Source organism: Gallus gallus, chromosome 8, assembly GCF_016699485.2.
Source record: "Gallus gallus isolate bGalGal1 chromosome 8, bGalGal1.mat.broiler.GRCg7b, whole genome shotgun sequence".
Classification (NCBI taxonomy): Eukaryota; Metazoa; Chordata; class Aves; order Galliformes; family Phasianidae; genus Gallus; species Gallus gallus.
Window position 1 is genome coordinate 12786555 of NC_052539.1, and position 6000 is coordinate 12792554.

The following is a 6000-nucleotide window of genomic DNA, read 5'->3' on the forward strand; positions in this document are numbered from 1 at the left end:
AGTGGTTTAGGACAGAAGACTAACTCCTCTGTGAGTATCCATCAGTAGAACTCAGTGAGCTCTGAGCTTTGGGATATATTCCATTCCTTTCATAAAAATACATTTTTCATAGCCCAAAACTCAAATATTCTTCTTTTTTTCTCCCCAATATCTCACATCAAACAGTGGATCTTTCAAGAAGGCAGTACAAGCAGTATGTAGTGGGAAAGTAATGCCTGTTTCAAAACCATTACTCCCAAAACATTTCTAATCACCAATGCGGCAAAAAAAGAAAATCTCTTAGCATGAAATTGTCTCACCAGAATTAGTGTTATTATTTAGTTATTCATTAGTATATTTGAATCAGGGTTTTCATATATGTGAAAAAACTGCATGTGAAAAAATCCAAATATTGTTTCATGTTGTGATCTACAAAGCTCGTAGTATGCAGCATTCCTTTCATTAATTCTATATATTGCCTCAGGCTTACACAATGTGTACTTCAACACCTTTAAGATGGTGGCTCTGTGTCAAGGAGTACATTTCTGAGTTCGGTCTGTGAAACGTCTGTAGGCATTTATATTGGACTTACAATGTATGCAGAAGTATTGCTGGGAGTTGGCTTCATCCCAGCCATAGGGGTTTTGACTTCACTCCAGACAGCTTCAGAAGGGACTCAGGGATGAGTCACGTATTTTCCTTGAAGCAAGTGTAGATTCCTCTTGACAGAACTGCTAGATGTTTCTAAGCTCAGAGTTTACCAAGAGGCAGTTTGTGTTTGCACAGAAATAGAAAAATAGAGAAGCAGCTACTTTAAAGATGGTGAAGTTATTGTACAGAAGGTGGCATAAACAGTGAGGCTTTCCCATCCTTTCTGGGAGACATGGGACCCTTTGTTGAGGTGCACTCACCCAAACACAGCTGCAAGACCTCCTCAGGGCAGGCACACTTCAAAACATGCCAGGGCAAAATGCAAGGAGCACCTTTTTTCCTGGACATTTTCAAGATCTTAAGACTCCATGTGATGTGTCTGGAGACAGAGGAGAGCTACACTGAGAGCCTGAAACCATGAATTGGAGAAAAGAAGACTTTTTGGAAAGTCTTGCAGAAGAAATTGTCAGTACTTCTGTTAGGTCTCTCACATGAGATGCACATGTGAAAATCTTTGGAAATTCAGGGAGGGTACCCAGGAGGAGTAGTTCAGGTAATACTTTTGGATTTGCTCAGTAGCAAAAGAAAAACCAAATGAATGAGGGACACTGTGTTGCTCTAGCTTGAAAACCAGGCAAAATTTCAAAAAGAATAGGAAAAATCTTTCGAAAAGAATTGGAAAGAACATAGCTGCCATAGTTCATACCCACAGAACTGCAAGCAGTGAAGTCACCTGGGAGCAATGATTTCAGCAAAAAGTTTTAAGTTACTTTTCTGAGCAAAATGAGAGGTAAATCAAAAAGTGAAACATTAGCATAATGTTTGCTCTTGAACAGAGACATTCCCATCTAATGAGCCAGCTTTTCTTGCTCCATTTGCCCAATACTCCACCAGCATTTCTGTACTGCTCTCATCAGTCACCTTCACATCAGTGTGGTGCTGCTCAGCTCAGCCACAGCTGGCCTGGAGGGGCATGTCTACATGGTTGTTGCGAGGCCCACGCTGCATGTGGTCTTGAAAATCAAGCAAATGAAGAATGGTAAAGAGATGTAGGAGCATGGGACCAGACAAGCACTGCTGGGATGTGGCCCCAGCTGTCTGCACAGGGGGAGGTGGACATTAGAACATCAGGGGGAAGCATTTCTGGATGTCTCTCAACAGAAATCAGCAATGTATCTTCAAGGGCTCCATCCGTACAACCTTCTCCAAAAGCAAGAGTCCTTTTTCCTTTGCACTTTGTGTGACCATCCATACACCCATGTCACAGCAGGAAGCTGCACATTGCTACTGGTGGTGCAATAGAAAGTTTAATGGGGTAACACTGTGTACTCAGTATGTATAGGAGGGCTATTAAGCTGGTGTTTCAAAGAACACTTACCTGACTCCCATGAAAAAGGTATTCTTTGGGGATCAAAGATTTTTTGTCCTTGCATGTGCAAGCAGCTAATGGATGTTGTATTTTGCTGTATGATCTTTACTCCTCACATTAGCTCTGAAAGGGCCAATAAACAAGAGAAAATAATCAGAGACTTTTCAGTTGCTAAGGCAATGAATTAATCAGCATATATGTGTTCAGCATATTCACACCATCCTGCCAAGGTCTACAGTTCTAGGTGTCCTGCTATATTTTTGCCAGCATGAGAGAAGGGAGCAGAAGAATTGGCAGAGGAAGAAGTGTCATTTAGGGCTGTAACAAAAATTTTGGAAGGAGAAACCAGCACCTACATCACATTTATGTATTATGTGGTATTATAGCACGCCAGCAAAATATGGCTCTTTTCCACTGTTCTGTGTAACAGCTTCATTTAGCCTAATTATTGGGTATAAAATCCTCTTGTCCAGTAAGAGATGATTTCTCCTCCCAGAGTTGTGAATCCAGCCTTAACCGTATTCAGTGCATTTGATCAGATTTACAGACCGTGAACCCTCCATGGCTGACAAGACATTGCTTCCCTTAAATCATTAAATTCTGTCTATCTCAGGAGCTGAGTTCTTTAAAACCTTCTTTGAGTAAGATGCAAACCAGCCAAGCAGCACCTACATCATTTCCAAACCCAAGAGCATCAGTGCATGCTCGGGAGGGCTGAGGCAAGCAAAGCATAGCTGATGTGCTTAGATGAGCCCACAGTTTGTAAATGTTTTCGATGCTGATCTGGCAGTCTGGCTTAATGGCTGCAAATTAAATACTGTGACCACTACTGACACATGCAATTAGCCAAAAAAAAAAAAAAAGAAAAGAAAAGAAAAGAAAAGAAAAGAAAAGAAAAGAAAAGAAAAGAAAAGAAAAGAAAAGAAAAGAAAAGAAAAGAAAAGAAAAGAAAGAAAAGAAAAGAAAAGAAAAGAAAAAAGGACAAAGAAAGGTTTTGGGTTTTTGTTCTTCCTTTCAAATGAAGTATTTAAGTTGTGTGATGCATTCCTGCTTACCTACTTAAACACCAGAGATGAGGTCTTTACTGGAGTCCTTCACACAGACCAACAGTTAGCCGAGAATCCCTTTCCTTGTCTCTTTCTTCAGAGATGTGGTTGTGGGAAAATTTAGTGAAAAGCATTTGCACAGTTCCCTCTATGAGCTGTTATGCTTCAGACCTTCCTCCTCTTTTCTCCTCCTCTTTCGCATATAAACATATCACTCTACAAAGCAAAACCTCCAGTCCAGTTCACATTTCTGAACTAATCTATGCTTGCAGTTGTGGGTAGTGGGTGACACATTCCTGCTTTTCAGTTTGGAGCTGCTTTTGTTTCATAAAGAATCTTACCTGTTCTATTCCCTGAAATGAAGGGTAAACATCCAGTGAGGTTTAACCCAATCTGAAACCAAAAGGAGATTGAAAAAAGGAAATCCATGGCCTGACCTGCAGTGTTGTGCTGGAAAAGAGCTGTACAATCTACCACCTTAAGCACACAGCGGTTATCGTCATATCTGGAGCCCTGAGCCTGGTCCTCCCCAATTCCAGTATGGCTTTGTGTGAATGTAAATCTCCTTATCTGTAAAGTGAAGATAATGCTCCTATAGCAGAGTGCTCAGTGTAGCAGAATTAAATGGATAAAGTTTATAAAGTGTTTTATACATCAGACAAAGTACATATAAAACCTAAACATCCTTACAGAAAGCCTTTATAGCCGAATAACAGAAAACTAACAGGGAGAAAAGTATTACCAGCCTGGAAGAGAGAACAAGTCTGACCCTGAGCACTAGTTCTTGTGGAAAACCAGTTTAACCCCTGAGGAGAATGGCCCTGGGAGGGAGGTGCAGGGTGGCTGCAGGGAGTGGAGGATCCTCGGCCAACCCTGTTCATCCCTGCATCTCCCACCCCAGAGCAGGTTCCTGGGAGAAAACCATGTGCCTGGGGAATGCAATCAAAAGCCATGTGCAGTCCATTATTCAGTCTGATGCAGCAAGCAAGCCTGTCATCACAGACACAGCTGGGCAGCCAGAGCCACCCTGCCTGCTCCACACACACAGGGGCCCACAGCCACAGCCCCGCGGGGGCTGCAGAGACATGCTGCTGGGAAACAGGGGTTTGATTTACATACAGCATTAAATGCCAAAGCCATTCAGAGCTCCCAGTCATTGGCTGAAAGTGGAGCGGTAGTGCAGCGCATGCTTGTGCCACATGGATAGCTGAAGCTGGAGCTCTCTCTACAGGCTTCACACACAGTCGCTGTGCAGACAGAGCCAACATGGCAAAAGCACAAAGCCTATCCCATGCTGTAACCCACCAGCCTTCTTCCAGGGATCATGATCTTCTCCCATCCAGCGGAAAGCTCAGCACTAATCTCAGCATGTACTGAAAAGCCTTGGGTTAAGAGAGTCTCGGTGTAGTGTGTTTTTATCATTCCGTTGTGATGAAAAACTGAGTGACCAGGTGGAAAATGGGGGAAAAAAATAACAAGGAGAAAGAAATGCATTTGTGGCCACTGCCTGCCCACAGCCTGGTGCTCCCAGCAGCAGATGCTGGTCCACACTGGGCTCGTGGCTGTGACTGCCTGGTAAATGCCAGGAGAGCAGGGCTGGGGCTGGAGTGGGGCCTGAGGCTGGAGCAGGGATGGGGATGGAGAGATGCCACAGGCCTACACTCAAGGCACACAGGTTCACACACCGGCAGCTAGCTAACCCAAAGCGTCGTTAGAGAGAAGCTTATAAGGCTATAAGCTTCAGCACTGCTCTCTGCTGGACGTGGTGCAGAGCCCTGCACCATGCCTTCACAGGGTGTTGTTGTGCCGAGTGGAAGGCAGGTAAGTGTGAGGCTGCAGGGACCATCATTCTGGGCGATGCAGCAGTGCAATGGGGAGATAACAGCTCTGTGAGCATCCTCATGCTCATGATACAGGAGTGAGCACTGCCCTTGGAGGGGACAGAGCAGAGGAGTCCACCACCTCAATACAGCTGGGAGCAAGAAGAGGGGGAAGGAGAAATCAAGGCCAGATTCAGCCTCAGTCATTCATGCTATCACTGAAGGGGATTTTGACGTTGGTTGTTCAGGGTTTTTTTGTTAGGCTACTTGGTTGTTTTTGTTTGGTCGGATTTTTTTTTTGTTTGGTTTTTGTTTCTTGTGGGGTTTTTTGTTTGTTTGTTTGTTTTGTTCGATTTTTTTTTTTTTTTTTTTTTTTGCTTCTTCTAACAAATTTTGGAGCTGTTAACAGTATAATTTGATGATCCCTTCAGGTCACCTCATTGCAATGAATTTACTGGGAATACAAACCACATATTTAGAGCTAAAACGGACACATTTTTTTCTTTCTTTTTTAATTGTTCCATTATTTATAAAGTTCTCTTTGAATCTTGTAAATACATTTTTTTCATCTCCCTTCAGAGTTTGTCTTTCTCTTTGGCAAACATTGATTTTTTTTTTTTCATGTTTTTTTCTAGTGAACCTTGAAATTAAAATGTCTTTTTTTTGTTTAATTTCTTTTTTGTACACTGGACTCATTGTCAGCACAGCAAGAGCAAGGTGCTTTGTTAGATTACTGCTGCTTCAAAGCTACTGAAGGGAAGAGTTGACCACATTTTCTCATATATGCGTGGTTCCTTAATAAGTTGCAATTATTCTCTTTAAAACGTAAAGTCAGTCCCAAGTGCCAAGGATTTTAATGAAGCATTTACATTTTCTAGTATTGCAGAGTCAATTTTAACCAAATTATACCAGTTTTAAGAATTGCAGAATTCTTTGTCCTTTTAGTGGTCAAATGGTTCATGCCGAGATGGCTATACACAAAAATAGCAAGGATTGCAGACAGAAGGAATATCTTTTATTAGACCAGCTGTTATAGCTGGGTGGGGAAGGAAAAGCTTTCAGACACACAAGCCCCCAGAAAACATTTCTGCTTTTTTCAATTATGTCAATTGTTCTAATAAAAAATATTACCTCT

General features: G+C 42.3%; 1 long non-coding RNA gene across 2 annotated transcripts in view; it reads right to left on the minus strand.

The window, feature by feature from the left end:
• Positions 1-3954, minus strand: part of LOC124418141 — a 46463-nt gene extending 42509 nt beyond the window's left edge. For both annotated transcript variants that reach the window (XR_006940023.1, XR_006940022.1), the window contains exons 1-3: positions 3055-3954; positions 2009-2122; positions 891-1009 (exon numbers count right to left, since the gene is read on the minus strand). This is a non-coding gene — a long non-coding RNA (uncharacterized LOC124418141). The remainder of the gene's footprint in view (positions 1-890; positions 1010-2008; positions 2123-3054) is intronic.
• Positions 3955-6000: the final 2046 nt, after the last annotated feature.